The sequence below is a fragment of the Oncorhynchus mykiss genome, chromosome 1, assembly GCF_057628025.1.
Source record: "Oncorhynchus mykiss isolate SJ-2025 chromosome 1, ASM5762802v1, whole genome shotgun sequence".
Taxonomy (NCBI): domain Eukaryota; kingdom Metazoa; phylum Chordata; class Actinopteri; order Salmoniformes; family Salmonidae; genus Oncorhynchus; species Oncorhynchus mykiss.
The window spans coordinates 17,671,008-17,688,486 of NC_143022.1; the positions used below are offsets into that span (position 1 = coordinate 17,671,008).

General features: G+C 40.5%; 1 protein-coding gene across 1 annotated transcript in view; it reads right to left on the bottom strand.

Annotated features, from left to right (window-relative positions):
* The window catches only part of LOC110491485 (uncharacterized), a 446,987-nt gene that overhangs the window by 179,469 nt on the left and 250,039 nt on the right, over positions 1-17,479 (bottom strand). The gene's annotated exons all lie outside the window — the stretch shown is intronic.

A 17,479-nucleotide genomic window follows, 5' to 3' on the forward strand; every position in this document is an offset into this window, starting at 1 on the left:
ATAAATTATTAGCGTGGACAAATAATGAATTCAGAGGTTTTTGTGGGAATTCAGGAATTCCATTTATTGTACAATTTAATTTTTTTGTATATATATATTTTTAAAACTTAGAATGAACTCATTGCATTTGGAAAGTATTCAGACCCCTTGACTTTTTCAAAATGTTGTTACGTTACATCCTTATTTAATAATTTATTAAATATATTTTTTTCTCATCAATCTACACACAATATCCTATAATGACAAAGAAAAAACATCAAATGTATTACAATTTTTATGGAAATAACACATTTACATAGGTATCAGACCCTTTACTCAGCACTTTGCTGAAGCAACTTTGGCAGCGATTACAGCCTTGAGTCTTCTTGGGTATGACACTACAAGCTTGGCACACCTGTATTTGGGGAGTTTCTCCCATTCTTCTCTGCAGATCCTCACCAAGCTCTGTCAGGTTGGATTGTGAGAGTTGCTGCACAGCTATTTTCAGGTCTCTCCAGAGATGTTCGATCAGGTTCAAGTCCAGGCTCTGGCAGGGCCACTCAAGGACATTCCGAGACTTGTCCCGTAGCCAGTCCTGTGTTGTCTTGGCTGTGTGCTTAGGGTTGTTGTCCTTTTAGAATGTGAATGTTTGCCCCAGTCTGAGGTCCTGAGTGCTCTGGAGCAGGTTTTCATCAAGAATCTCTCTGTACATTGCTCTGTTAATCATTCTCTTGTTCCTGACTAGTCTCCCAGTCCCTGCCGCTCAAAAACATCCCCACAGCATGATGCTGCCACCACCATGCTTTACCGTAGGGATGGTGCCAGGTTTTCTCCAGACGAGACGCTTGGCATTCAGGCCAAAGAGTTCAATCCTGGTTTTATCAGACCAGAGAATCCTGTTTCTCATGGTCTGAGATACCTTTAGGTGCCTTTTGGAAAACTCCAAGCGGGCTGTCATGTGCCTTTTACTGAGGAATGGCTTCTGCCTGGCCACTCTACCAAAAAGGCCTGATTGGTGGAGTGCTGCAGACATGGTTGTCCATCTGGAAGGTTCTCCCATCTCCACAGAGGAACTAAGGAGCTCTCTCAGAGTGACCATCAGGTACTTGGTCACCTCCCTGACCAAGGCTCTTCTCCCCTGATTGCTCAGTTTGGCCGGGCAACCAGCTCTAGGAAGAGTCTTGGTGGTTCCAAACTTCTTTAATTTAAGAATGATGGAGGCTACTGTGATCTTGGGGACCAATGATTCAGACATTGTTGGTACCCTTCCCCAGATCTGCGCCTCGACACAACTCTGTCTCAGAGCTCTATGGCCAAATCCTTCGACCTCGTGGCTTGGTTTTTGCTCTGACATGCACTGTCAACTATGGGAACTTATATAGACAGGTGTGTGCCTTTCCAATTCATGTGCAATCAATTGAATTTACCACAGGTGGACTCCAATCAAGTTGTAGAAACATCTCAAGGACGACCAATGGAAACAGGATGCACCTGAGCTAAATTTCGAGTATCGTAGCAAAGGGTCTGAATACTTACAGTGGTGCAAAAAAGTATTTAGTCAGCCACCAATTGTGCAAGTTCTCCCACTTAAAAAGATGAGAGGCCTGTAATTTTCATCATAGGTACACTTCAACTATGACAGACAAAATGAGAAAAAAAAATCCAGAAAATCACATTGTAGGATTTTTAATGAATTTATTTGCAAATGATGGTGGAAAATACTTTTTTGCCCCACTGTATGTAAATAAGGTATTTTGTTTTTTAAATTTAATAAATGTACTAAAATATCTAAAAACCTGTGTTTGCTTTGTCAATATGGGGTATTGTGTGTAGATTGATGAGGATTTGTATTTATTTAATCCATTGTAGAATAAGGCTGTAACGTAACAAAATGTGGAAAAAGTCAAGGGGTCTGAATACTTCCCGAAGGCCCTGTATACGTTTTATTACTGTATCGGATATTTAAAAAAAGTTTTGTGTTAAAATAAAGGTAATTGTATGTGCCTAATTTGCATAAACACACAGGCTGTATTTGCATATATATTAACACATTACCATACTCACCTGCGCTGTCTAGACTGCCTCATTAATTACTGTTGTTGTCACGTTCTGTTGCATAATTCAACAAGTGTGTCAATAGCAGGATACCCTCGGACAAAACAATCAACATGCTTGGCTCAAGATTATACCCATCTAAACATACTTTACATTGTTCGTACGATCAGACATAATATCACAATAATCAGAATGTCTATTTTCGGAAGTTGATTTCATTTCAGCTCATCGAATTTGTAAACATTAAATGTATTAAATTATTACTTTTTGTGGAATGGCCATGAAAATAAAGTTATCTTTCTTTCTTTCGTGTGATGTAATACGGTGCATTAAATCCCTGACAAAGCTTTAGCGTTCTTATAGATTCAACGGTAAAATAATGTATTCCAATGAGCCCATTTCAGCCATTACCGGGGTGTGTGTGAGAGGTTATTAAAACAAATTCTGCAGTCGTAACGTTAACAGGAAGAAACGACAGGCACATGCAAGAGTATGAACGAGTCGCTGGAATATAAAGGGAAAGCAATCAATCCAGCGAGATTTAAGTGACAAGTGGATGTTGCACCCCTCAAACACAGGAACTACTGTAGATGGCTGAAAAAGTCAGATCCTCAGGTGGGCGGTGCATGTGCATTGCTCGTAAATTCTACACTCCTTTAGAAACGAAAGGCAATATGGCCAGTTTTCTAAATTGATAGACATGCTTCCTAAACGGCAATGATTCGCTGCACTAAATTAGCTTATTTCTGACATGTTGATTAACCATAGATATACATTGATTGTATGCGCCATATGTTCCCCACAGACATGGAGGAGCTGACAATGTTAATCTGCACTGTGATGGATCAAATCATTCAACAATACTATTGCATGTGTGGCATGGAATTTGAATGACTTAAGGGTATCCCATTAAATGTGTCATGGACATGATGGTTTCGCATTATATAATGCTTCTTGATAACTAAGTTTTATATTTAAATCCATTAAACCACAATTTAGATCTTGTTCCGAGTGCCATTACACATCCTTAGGTTTACAGGGGCTGAGTCACTGGCTTACTGGTGCTCTTCCATGCCGTCCCTAGGAAGGGTGCGTCACTTGAGTGGGTTGAGTCGCTGACGTGGTCTTCCTGTCTGGGTTCGCGCCCTTCCTTGGGTTGTGCCGTGGCAGAGATCTTTGTGGGCTATATTCGGCCTTGGCTCAGGATGGTAAGTTGGTGGTTGAAGATATCCCTATAGTGATGTAGGGGCTGTACTTTGGCAAAGTGGGTGGGGTTATATCCTGCCTGTTTGGCCTTGTCCAGGGGTATCATCGGATGGGACCACAGTGTCTCCTGACCACTCCTGTCTCAGCCTCCAGTATTTATGCTGCAGTAGTTTATGTGTCGGGGGGCTAGGGTCAGTCTGTTAAATCTGGAGTATTTCTCCTGTCTTATCCGGTGTCCTGTGTGAATTTAAGTATGCTCTCTATAATTCTCTCGTTCTTTTTTTCTCTCTCTCTCGGAGGCCCTGAGCCATAGGACCATGCCTCAGGACTACCTGGAATGATGACTCTTTGCTGTCCCCAGTCCACCTGGCCGTGCTGCTGCTCCAGTTTCAACTGTTCTGCCTGCGGCTATGGAACCCTGACCTGTTCACTGGATGTGCCTTGTTGCACCCTCGACAACTACTGTGATTATTATTATTTGACAATACTGGTCATTTATGAACATTTGAACATCTTGGCCATGTTCTGTTATAATCTCCACCCGGCACAGCCAGAAGAGGACTGGCCACCCATCATAGCCTGGTTCCTCTCTAGGTTTCTTCCTAGGTTTAGGCCTTTCTAGGGAGTTTTTCCTAGCCACTGTGCTTCTACACCTGCATTGCTGGCTGTTTGGGGTTTTAGGCTGGGTTTCTGTACAGCACTTTGATATATCAGCTGATGTAAGAAGAGGTATATAAATACATTTGATTTAACCCAACCCCTCTGAAAGACACACATACATTCATGTGCCATGAAAAAGTACTTGCCCGCTTTCTGTTGTTCTTTATTTTTGATACTGATTGTTACCAGATCTTCAACCAAAACCTAATATTAGATAAAGGGAACTTGAGTTTATGGGGACCGATGTCATCCAAAAAGTTATACTTTTGACTCATCTGTCCATAGAACATTCTTCCTTGATGATCATCTAGGTGCTTCCAGGTGCATTTAGGCAAACTTTACTCAACTTTTGGGATAAGATGGGTTCCATTATGTCTGGCGAAAATCAAACACTGCATACCACAGTAAGAACCTCATACCAACGGTCAAGCATGATGGTGGTAGTGTGATGGTTAGGGGATGCTTCGCTGCCTCAGAACCTGGATGACTTGCCTTAATAGAAGGAACCATAAATTCTGCTTTGTATCACAGAATTATACAGGAAAATGTCAGGCCATCCGTCTGAGCTGAAGCTTATGCGCAGCTGCAAGACAATGACCCAAAACACACAATCAAGTCCACAAAAAAATGTTAAAAAGCAGGACTTGAAACAAGCAATACATCCTTGAAAACACACAAATGTCACAGAGTTTAAGCAGTTCTGCATGCAAGAGTGGGCAGCGATGTGAGAGACTGATCAACAACTACAGGAAGCATTTGGTTGCAGTCATTGCAGCTCAAGGTGGCACAACCAGTGTAAGGGGGCAATTACCTTTTCACACTGGGAAATTGGGAGTTGCATTTGTTTATTACATTTATTACAAAAAATATACATATTATGTTATTTGTAAACTCAGATTCCCTTTATATAATATCAGGTTTTGCTTGAAGATCTGGTAACATTTGGTATCAAAAATACGTAAAAATAGAGAAAATCTGTAATGGAGCAAATCCTTTTTCACGGCTGCCACACTGGGAGCTGTTGTTGTGGGGGGTTAAGTGCCGTTCTCAAGGGCACAATGGCATCTAGGATTTGATACCAGAAAACATGTGATTGCCAGTTCACTTCCTGACAGATTTTTCCAGTCAAACCCATGTTTCGAACGGGCAACCATCCAGTTGCTGGCTTGTCTCTCTAATCACTACGCTACCTGCAACCATGTGCAGTAGTTACTAATGCAATTGTGAAAAGAAAGGCAGGACTTAGCCCGTACGTTGTCCTACAGGATGCCAGCCGACTGAAAAAGCATTTAAACTGATCTTAAACACATCAAAAGGCATTTATTTAACTAGGCAAGTTAGTTAAGAACAAATTCATATTTACAATGACAGCCTAGGAACAGTGCCTTGTTCAGGGGCAGAACGATTTTTACCTTGTCAGCTAGGGGATTCGATCTAGCAACCTTTCGTTTACTGGCACAAAACTCCAACCACTAGGCTACCTGCCGCCCCATTGGCATTGTCCCTCTTACTACTTTGCATGTTCCCCCACCCGCCCAATACATTTTCATTCAGGCTGAAATCATATCGCATGCTAAAAACCTATTTCAGATTTACGCTAACAATTCCCACAAGTAGCCTATTCTTTATTCCAAAGGAACATTCTGTAGCATACAAGTAAGTGGATACATAGCACTAAACATTGTAGTTTGGTGCTTAATCTAGATAATACTAAAATGCTCTGTGTGGAAACAGTGTCCATTTAATCTCTTAGTTATCCGGAGCTTCAGCGTAAAAAACTACACAAAGAAACCCCGGCATAAGCCCTTAATGGAGGATGGGCACAAATGCAGTCCAAATTCTGAGAGACTTAATGAGGGTTGTTGCTCTCAAGGGACGCTACAATCAGACAAATTACACTTTCTGGGGCTCTCTCCGATTAGCCTGTCCCTCTCATGATCGCACTATGCATACTCTGCTCACCAACGAGCCTGAGATTGAAATATCTTTGCATCTTAGCAGGAACTGATACTGCTTTGCAATAGTTTTTCCAGAGAAGACCTTGGTATCTTGTACAGAAAAAACCTCACCTCAAAATACAAGATCGCTTAATACAAAAATAACCACTAGCCCCTTGTTTTAGATCTGATTGGATTAGATAGGCAGTAGCAATATGGAAATAGCTCCACCTTGCCCAGCCCTTCGACAGGCTAGGTGAAATGTTATATTCTTCAAACCTAAATGTGGGTAGGAGGTAAGGGTCATTTTGGAACAAGATGACTGACTCCGTAAACAATATGCCATCAGGTCCAAGAAGAGGAGCGTTCTCAGATACGTTTATCAATGTTCCATAACGATTCATCTATGACAAAGTAGTGTTGGAAGGCAGTTAGCAAGCTCATTGTTTGGGTGTCACCATGTTGGTCGTTCGTGTCACCACATTGACAGTGCTAGGGGCTTGATGAATGGAGAGATGCACCCTTCCTCCCAGCAGTGTTAGTGTTGAAGAGAAAATGGATCATCCATAAGAGAGGACACAGCTCCTCATAAATCATGCCACGCGTTACGTTTGGGAGAAACGAGGACAGATTAATAATGCTTTTGACACTTGTCTTCATCAAAGCTTTTAAATCTGTAGAGTGAAGATGGTTTTTGGATAATAAAGGAGTGGACAAAAAGGCTGGATATGGACCATGTTTTTATTGTTGGTTTTACTGTAAAGTGTATTGAGATGTTTAAACACACTTGGATGAGATTTGATTTGTGGTCCAAAATGACTGCAATCACTTTCAATCCAAATGCAAGGCTAACAGGTGGGAGACATTCAAGAGGTTGATAAGTAACGATAATGTGTGGAGCTGTCAACTGCAATTCATTCTGCACTAAGACCTCTGATCTAAAACCACAGAATAATACATCATGAGACGGCTGAGAACATGTTACTGTATATGGGATAAAAAATGTATGTCATCATTGAGCTGACTTTGACCAGTTCTTCCATGCCTCTGCTGCATGCCAATGACATCCAAATGACCTTTTATAGTATAAGATATATGATTCATCTGGAATAAATCAATGCAGACTGTAAACCAGCTAATATCCATTTGGCTTAGCTAATTAACCACAGCGCAAGGCAAATTCAAAGTAAACACTGCATGTGTCAGCTTAATCGGAAATGAACTTTACATTTTAATATGGGTCTTCCACGATACTTCCGTGATACGGATTGAATCCAGCCCTTAGTCCAGGTATTTATGCCATGACTCACTTTGCTATTTCTCCATTTTATAGAACCAAGGCTGCAACACATATAATGTGCAATCTGTTTCAGATTCAGAAACAACGGTATCAGCTTCCAACTGTAGCAGGTGGAAAATCAGAACATTGCAGAAGAAAAAAGGGCTGACGAATAGAAGACAAACATATTTCAAGTATTATGTTGTGGATGAGATTAAATATAGCGAGGCAAAAAACTTCAATCCCCCCTTTAAAAAAGTCAGGATTGGGTTTGAATAGTAAATAAGAACATGTCAAATTTGATACATTTTGAATAGCTCAAACTTTAATCGGATGATGTTCCTTTTTCTCTCAATCTGCTCCTTCCAAATCACTCCTGATCCTTATCAGTCAAGCTCAATCATGTAAATTACCTCCATGTCCTTTTAAACAAGTGGTTGCTCTGAGTGAGAAAGGAATAAATCAGCTGCCATGCTCGATGAAACACAACAACAAGCGCTCAATACCAGGCATTAAAGGTCCTGCGCCTGAATGACCTCGTCTTAATCACTCTACTGCCACAGATCCCTACATCACTGTAGTTCCAGCAGGCCGGCAAAACAAAAACAAACGACACCAAAAGCAAAGAAAAGTATAACCTCTGTGAATTCTACTTACTACTTTAATTTATTTATCCCACATGGCCGTCAAATCTATTACTGAAATAAATGGGTATTTACGAAGGTAAAATGCAATGTAAAAAGACACATAGACAATAAAACATGATAAAACACAACTCTTTGATCACAGAAAACACCGGAAACAGGAAACTCAACATGAGTCAGATCGTGAAATATCCAACTTCATAATCAAATCTACAACATTCTAACTTGCATTGGAATTCTGCTAAGCTAGTCCCTACTGTAGATCTTTACCAGTCAAAGGGGGAAACCCCCGGCACTAACTTCACATTCTTAGGGAAACCCTGATTGTTTACCTTGAATAACACTTCGGCAAACTGTTACTGTTACAACAGGCTAGATGAGCATGGGGGAGTGAAGGCATGATAGAGGCTGAGTGGAGTAGGTGGTGGGGAATGACACTCATTAACCTCCAATCAAACACATATTGACAAACTGTTACTCCCCAACCCTGAAAACAGGAAAACGCTGAGCTATCTACTGTAGTAACTAAGAAAACACTTTGCTAATGTCCTTTTAAACATAACCAAATAAAAGGCTTGGGAAACATTCAATACATAGACAAAAGTATGTGACCACCCCTTCAAATTAGTGGATTTGGCTATTTCAGCCACACCCATTGCTGACAGGTGTATAAAACCGAGCACACGGCCATGTAATCTCCATAGACAGGCAGTAGAATGGCCTTACTGAGGAGCTCAGTGACTTTCAACGTGGCACCATTATAGGATGCCACCTTTCCAAGAAGTCAGTTTGTCAAATTTCTGAACTGCTAGAGCTGCCCCGGTCAACTGTAAGTGCTGTTATTGTGAAGTGGAAACGTCTAGGAGCAACAACATCTCAGCCATGAAGTAGTAGGCCAATCAAGCTCACAGAACACGACCGGCGAGTGTTGAAGCACATAACGCGTAAAAATCATCTGTCCTTGGTTACAACACTACAACACTACCGAGTTCCAAACTATCTCTGGAAGCAACTCACAACTGTTCATCGGGAGCTTCAGGAAATGGGATTCCATTGCAGCCACACACAAGCCTAATAGCTCCATGCGCAATGCAAAGCGCGGGCTGGAGTGGTGTAAAGCTTGCCGCGATTGGACTTTGGAGCAGTGGAAATGCGTTCTCTGGAGTGATGAATCACACGTCATCCTCTGGCAGTCCGACGGACGAATCTGGGTTTGGTTACCTGCCCTAATGTATAGTGCCAACTGTAACGTTTGGTGGAGGAGTAATGGTCTGGGGCTGTTTTTCATGGTTTGGGCTAGGCCCCTTAGTTCCAGTGAAGAGAAATAGATGATTCTGTGCTTCCAACTTTGTGGCAACAGTTTGAGGAAGACGTTTTACCTTAAGGGAGGCCCATACAGAAATGATTGTCGAGATTGGTGTGTAAGGACTTGACTGGCCTGCACAGAACTCTGACCTCAACCCCATCGAACACCTTTGGGATGAATTGGAACGCCGACTGTGAGCCAGGCCTAATCACCCAACATAAGTTCCCGACCTCACTAATGCTCTTGAGACTGAATGGAAGCAAGTCCACGCAACAATGTTCCAACATCTAGTGGAAAGCCTTCCCAGAAGAGTGGAGGCTGTTATAGCAGCAAAGGGGTTGACCAACTCCACATTAATGCCCATGATTTTGGAATGAGATGTTCGACAAACAGGTGTCCACATACTTTTGGTAATGTAGTGCATCTGAAAACCAATTATAGTTGTGTTAGTGTATCATGATAAAGTATTAACTTCTTGATACTTGGACCTGACTCAGCAAGTCTGCTTGTCCTCATCATGCATTCTTTAACATGGAACACAGTACAGTGGATATCTGTAGCTGGAAGCATTGAAAGTGCAGAACAGCATAGAACTGCTCAAGTCAAAACAAATGAGTTTGTGCCTTTGGTGATGCAGAATGTTCCCTGTCGCGCCAAGGATATTTATGACCTCATGAAGATATTTATGTGCAGGTATTCAATCGCTTTTCCCCCCTCCCTGACACCCATCGCATCCAGCCTGGCCTGCCACACTGAAACCCCAGCACCAAGATCAGATGCCATACATCATGTCCCTTACCCACACTAAGGTGAGTCATTTGTCACCCACTCTCTTTGGATAGTGTGTAAAAAAAAAACTTGCTGCTGATGGAATGATCAGGTTTGTTTAGGGTTGCAAAGGGGGGGAATGTTACCGGTAACTTTCTAAATTTACCAGTACACAACCGGAATTTTGGAAACCTTCAAGGATGTTAGGTCATTTCAGAACATGTAAAATATCTAAATTAATAAAATTAGATATTTAAATATGAAAAACAGTGACAAAGCTATAAAGCATTCTAAATATAAGCCATCAACTTAGTGAATACTATTTCATACAGTGGGGCAAAAAAGTATTTAATCAGCCACCAATTGTGCAAGTTCTCCCACTTAAAAAGATGAGAGGCCTGTAATTTTCATCATAGGTACACTTCAACTATGACAGAGAAAAAAAATCCAGAAAATCACATTGTAGGATTTTTAATGAATTTATTTGCAAATTATGGTGGAAAATAAGTATTTGGTCAATAACAAAAGTTTATCTCAATACTTTGTTATATACCCTTTGTTGGCAATGACAGAGGTCTTCACAAGGTTTTCACACACTGTTGCTGCTATTTTTTCCCATTCCTCCATGCAGATCTCCCCTAGAGCAGTGATGTTTTGGGGCTGCTGCTGGGCAACATGGACTTTCAACTCTCTCCAAAGATTTCCTATGGGGTTGAGATCTGGAGACTGGCTAGGCCACTCCAGGACCTTGAAATGCTTCTTACGAAGCCACTCCTTCTTTGGCCGGACGGTGTGTTTGGGATCATTGTCATGCTGAAAGACACCGCCACGTTTCATCTTCAATGCCCTTGCTGATGGAAGGAGGTTTTCACTCAAAATCTCACGATACATGGCCCCATTCATTCTTTCCTTTTTCCACGGATCAGTCGTCCTGGTCCCTTTGCAGAATAACAGCCCCACAGCATAATGTTTCCTCCCCCATGCTTCACAGTAGGTATGGTGTTCTTTGGATGCAACTCAGCATTCTTTGTCCTCCAAACACGACGAGTTAAGTTTTTAACAAAAAGTTATATTTTGGTTTCATCTGACATTCTCCCAATCTTCTTCTGGATCATCCAAATGCTCTCTAGCAAACTTCAGACGGGCCTGGACATGTACTGGCTTAAGCAGGGGGACACGTCTGGCACTGCAGGATTTGAGTCCCTGGCGGCGTAGTGTGTTACTGATGGTAGGCTTTGTTACTTTGGTCCAAGCTCTCTGCAGGTCATTCACTAGGTCCCCCAGTGTGGTTCTGGGATTTTTGCTCACCATTCTTGTGATCATTTTGACCACACGGGGTGAGATCTTGCGTGGAGCCCCAGATCGAGGGAGATTATCAGTGGTCTTGTATGTCTTCCATTTCCTAATAAAGTCATAATAAACACTGACAACTAAAATACAGTGTTGTTTTCGTTATTGTTATGATTATTATTATTAATAACAATAGTGGGGGAGGGGGTAGTTCAAAAATAAACCCCAAAAGGTTCTTCAAAAAGTTATTTGAGGATCCATTAAAAGGGGTTATTTGAAGAACTTATCGGGGTTACCCCACAGTTTCAGTTTGAACAACCACTAAAGGATACTCCAGGAATCTTTAATTAAATTTTTTTTTATGTTATTGGTCACATACACAGGGTTAGCAGATGTTAATACGAGTGTAGCGAAATTCTTGTGCTTCTAGTTCCGACAGTGCAGTAATATCTAACAAGTAATCTAACAATTCCCCAACAACTACCTACCTAATACACACAAATCTATAGGGAGGAATAAGATTATGTAAATTATATAAATATATGGATGAGCAGCATAGGCAGGAAACGTTCCTGATTTAAACGCTCATTTCTGCCCGACGTAGAATTCAATTCAATGTCAGGATTACAGACAAGATTGTTGCTAATTTACACGTTCCTGTTATTCTCAAGTTTATTTTTTGTTTCTTTCATTCTCTGCAGTCGGCAAGCCCTTCTGATTTCGATGGGCATGCAGGAGTAAGATGCATTTCAATGATAAGGGGCTCAAAAGAAAATTGGGACTGAAATTGAAAGTCTTACAAAGAGATTAGTTCAATTGTACAGAGCTTTTCTTTCTTTTTTTCTCTTCCTCATCTCCCGCCTCCACATCAACCCAGTTATTATGGCTTAATATGCAGAGTGCATTAGCAAGCTTTCATTAACATTATAAACTGGGTGGTTCAAGCCCTGAATGCTGATTGGCTGACAGCCGTGGTATATCAGACCGTATACCACGAGTATGACAAAACATTTACTTTTACTATAATTACATTGGTAACCAGTTTATAATAGTAATAAGGCACCTTATTGTGGTTTGTGGTATATGGCCAATATATTATGGCTAAGGGCTGTGTCCAGGCACTCCGCATTGTGTCGTGCTTAAGAACAGTCCTTAGCCGTGGTATATTGGCCATATCCCACAACTCCTTATGCCTTGTTGCTTAAATATGCATAGTACAGTAGCATGCTTTCATTAACAATATATTACAGTTCCTTCAGTGGAGAGAATTACCTTCCCTCAGCTCATTCCAATTTCAAACTATTTGGGGAGTGAAGGACAAAGTCAACATCAATCATTATTGAGGTAATAAACAAAAAATAAGTTTCGTACAACTGATTAACAGAAGCATAGAGGTGACAATGTTAACGTTAAGGGTATGATTAGTCCTTTTAATCTCATGCTTGATCTATATATTACTAAGTTAAACGTTGTGTAACCTCTGAGAGCATGCATTATTAATAAAACAGATTATATCAGAATTTTGAATATTCAATTTCGCATGAACCTACTGTATAGTTAATTGTTAAGAAATAATTATAAACCATTTGCAGACTCTTAATGTTAGCTTAATATTAGGAATAACATATTTTAAGATTATATCATACCTTATCTGCTAAATTAAATGTTTCAGAAATCTATTAGAAGAGTATCCTAATACGCTGACTGTCAAATATCATTCAATTATATTGCCACTCAAGATTGGGAACTGTCTGGCACAAAATGGCTGGATGAACTTTAGGTTTATCAGATAATTAATCAGATTGGTGAAAGGAAAGTATTGTATAAGAATATGGTTTCCTCCATTGCTAAATCGTAGCGTGAACAAGGTGATGACTGACACCGGTAGTTACAGTAGTAGTACACCCTTCAATAGCTGGATTTGTTTGCCGAAAATGTTTACAAAGGATTAGAATTGACAGAAAACGAAAGCGGTCTGCTAATATCCCCATACTGTAGGCTTTGATTGTTCTTAGATCTGTTTAACTATCAGCTCAATTGACTGGATAAACACCAGGGAAAGGGGATACCTAGTCAGTTGCACAACTGATTGGATTCAACCAAAATGTGTCTTCCGCATTTAACCCAAACCCTCTGAATCAGAGAGGTGCGGGGGGCTGCCGTAATCGTCATCAGCGCCCAGGGAGCAGTTGTTGTAGGAGGTTAACTGCCTTGCTCAAGGGCAGAACGGGTTGGGCTCAATTCGAATTGAATGCAGTCAATTCAGGAAGTAAACTAAAATTACAATTCAATAATCAATAATGACTTCTCAATAAACTGAAAAGTAGAAGCTATTTATTTCAAACGATTTTACATTTCTGAGGGGGAGGGGGTCCTGGCTGAAGTACCTAGTCTATTTAAAGACCCCCACTTTAGCATTGATGGGGAAAATTGGACCTCTGGACCTCGTAATGTCTGGACAATGTTTAATTCAAGGGTTGGCATGGATGGTTGTTGCAGAGCAAATTCTGCAATAAACTCACCAAAGAGGGATTATTTAGATTATAGAGGAGGGCAAATGAGGTTGTGTCAAAAAAATGGTGGTCACGACCTTAACAAGAAGAGCTTAACACAACTACAGGTTGGACAATAACAAGGGCGCAGCGGCAAGGCTGCAGGAGAGTCTTTGGCAGGCGAACGAGCCGAATGCAGAATTCAGGGAGCCACGGTGCCTGCCAAAACGCTGTTTGCAGTCAGAGGGGAAGACAATGGATTAGCTCTGAAGTGAGATGCCAGCACACTCCATCTAGCCCTGGTGCTGGACTGGTCTCTCGTTCTCGCTGTGCTGCTTCATCCAACAAAAAAACAGTCAGCTGAATTCATATGCAATGATGCAGAGTGGAGGGCTTCTAAGAGTAATGATAGGTCAATAGCCATGCTCTGTGAATCAGAAATAACACAGAGGGGTCTGAGAGCGTGACATCGTATTGATTATATTCACTCACTGGGCCATATTGGGGGTCATTTCACAGTCTGACCTGACACCTTTATTTCCTGCACTTGTTTATATGGTTGTAATCGAATAGCGTCTTTGTGATCTATGTCGTCTTGGAAATGGTACTGAGGCGTTCTTGCGAAAAAGTTGTGAAATTAATAGAAAATACAGATATATAAATATACAGATATACTCTGTGATGAAAAACAAATCCACTGAGGGAACATTGGAATACGGGCAAATGAAATACTTTTTTGGGACTGCGTTATAATCCAAGGTTGTTTATCTTGGCAAAGTGCAACAACAGTAGCCAAACAATACCGTGATTGAGTACAGTCTGCCTCTAATGTAAAAAAATAAATAAATCACTCAACAAAAATAATATCTGCAATTCGAGCAATAACCAAAACAAACAGTAGTTATGCCAGAATGTCCCTGGAAAATTATATGAATTACATGCTAAGCCACTGATATGAATCTCTTTTTAGTTAGATCTGAGATCAATACAGCGTTAAGAACAACAAATGGGAGTATTGATTTTTTTGGAAACAGCTGATACCATTAAGATCAGTATCAAAACTACAAAACTAGGCTTGATTTCAAAGCCCTGATTCCAATAGAAAAACTAGGCTTGATTTCAAAGCCCTGATTCCAATAGAAAAACTAGGCTTGATTTCAAATGAATTCAAGTTTTGCCACAGTGTCAACATATGCTTTTACAAGCCAAACATAACTTTTATGTGCAGTATTTTCATATTCCTACTACAGTGTATCAAATGTAATCGCTTAAAAATACGTCTCTCAGCCATCACAGTTACTTACTACACATACATTTTCAGCACTGACATACATTGCATTGTGTACAGTACATCATTTGATATAGGTACGCTTATCCCTCTCAGTTAATTTGTTGGTTTAAAAAGCAATTCACAGAAACGCCCAGATGACGAACAGTACCAGTCAAAAGTTTGGACACACCTACTAATTCAAGGGTTTTTCTTTATTTGATAATTTTCTAGATTGTAGAATAATAGTGAAGACATCAAAACTATGAAATAACACATATGAGTAGGTGTCCAAACTTTTGACTGGTAGTGTATATTGGAGAATAATAGGGAATAATAGTGGACCAGTCAAAAGTTGAATTAGTAGGTGTGTCCAAACTTTTGACTGGTACTTTCATCAATAATAGTGAAGACATCAAAACTATGAAATAACACATATGAGTAGGTGTCCAAACTTTTGCCTGTTACTGTATGTTGGACCAAGGGTGTTTTTTCAGGTCCAAATCAGAATGGCAGTCCAGTGCCATTGCTCACTGGACTCATGCGTCACTGTCATTGTTAAATGGAGCCACTAGCCTGATGCCAAGACGGGCCAGATCCAGTTAGCTCTACTGCTGGCAGACTGTTGAGGGGGAGGCAAACAATGATTAACAACCCTAGGTTTACAGCAGTATCATTACAAGATTATCTTAAAATAAACACACCTTTTTGTCACCAACACGGTCCCCTAGTCCAGTCTGCACCTCCAGCTTGTGTAACAGTGTTGCTTCTGTACCTCTCCTTGCCCCAACCTGGGCTTGAATCAGAGACCCTCTGAAAACATCAACAACTGCTTCCACGAAGCATCATTACCATCATTACCTGGGCCGGCAGCCTAGTGGTTAGAGCGTTGGGCCAGTAACTGAAAGGTTGGTGAATCGAATCCCTGAGTTGACAACGTACAGTTAACCCACTGTTCCTAAGCTGTCTTTGTAAATAATAATTTGTTCTTAACTGACTTGCCTAGTTTAAAAAAAATAATACCTATCGCTCCACAAAAGCCATGGGAACCAACTACTTCAAGGTCTCAGAGTGAGTGATGTCACCGATTGAAACGCTACTCGTGCTCATTGCAAACTAGCTAGCCACTTTACACTGGTTACACTCACCTCCCTTTGACCTCTTCCTTCTCAGCAGCAACCCCAGCAGCTGGGCAGAGCTCAACTGAGTGATCTGGGTCAACAGCGTCAATGTAAGTGTTGCTTCTGTCCCTCTTCTCGCCCTAACCTGGGCGGACCATCCTCCTCAGTGAATTTCAGAAGAGACAAAACATATTGAAGCAATAAAAAGGTTATCCTTTTTTAGATAAAACTACACTAAATATATTCACGTCACCAAATAATTGATTAAAACACACTGTTTTGCAATGAAGGTCTACATTAGCCTTCTAGTAGCTAGCTATATTGACTATGACGTGTTAGCGTGTGCAAGGCGGTAATGAATGTGTCACTGTCTGTCACCTTGATTACTCCATGGTTTTCTATTGACCTGTAAACTTTCATTCGTAGGCTAGGTTGAAGCAACCTCATGATGGTTATAGGGAACATTTGAGTATCAAGTAGTAGCCTAAACCTATCGATGTTACATTGAGCTGGTTTAATGAAATATGAATGACAGTCATAAAATATGCTGCTGTAATAGAAAAAAAATTGTCCTCCCTCATCGTAAATTACACTGGTGCTAAGTACTCTTGGCCATCAATGGCAATTGGTGTGTTTGAGCCCTAACAGACTGCCATTATGGTGAATCTGCGTTTGCATAATGAAGAGACAGGAAAGAGACTTCTAAGATTTCTATGGTGAACAGTACGTGTATGTATGTGCTTTCTCCTGGAGGCAGAGCATGTGAGCAGAGTTGAGCGGTTAGAGCTGGTGCATTGCTCTGGTGCTCCATCCTTTCCAACCGCTCTGCTAAAAATCGCTCTGTGACAGCTTGTGTGCATATCACAGAAAAAATATATAATATCGCTCCATTCACTAAAATCTCTAATTAACCAACACCCATCTATTTTTGTGATGACTTGGATCTACCATTTGGTTTTGAAGTATTGAAACCAAACCATATGGATTTGAATGAAAAGTATTTGCATAAACATGAAAATGTGAATGTAAGAAGCACACAATTTCAAATAGGCCACATGTCATATTAAACAGCATATAAACACTCTAAATAGGTTACATGTCATATTAAACAGCATGTAAACATGAAATAGTCAGGAGCTAGACAGGGAGCCTAAAATTAATTATTTAGGCTATTTAATTTCAATTATTTCAAGGCTATGGCCTACAAAGAAAAACAAGCATTTGTGAGTGCGACACAATAGGCTGGTAGGGACATAAAGAGCTCAGCATTTAAACAACATTTCATCAGATTAAATCAGCAGTCAATAAATTGAGCACATAGGCTGTGACTAACTTAGAGTGAAATTCAAATTAAACAAAAAATTACTTAATAGTGCCTTTGAATTCATTTTTAAAATTCATTTTTAGAAACATGAGTTTGGACAGTCTGTGGCTTCAGGCTTTATCTGGAAATGTGCATGTACACTCTGGTCCAG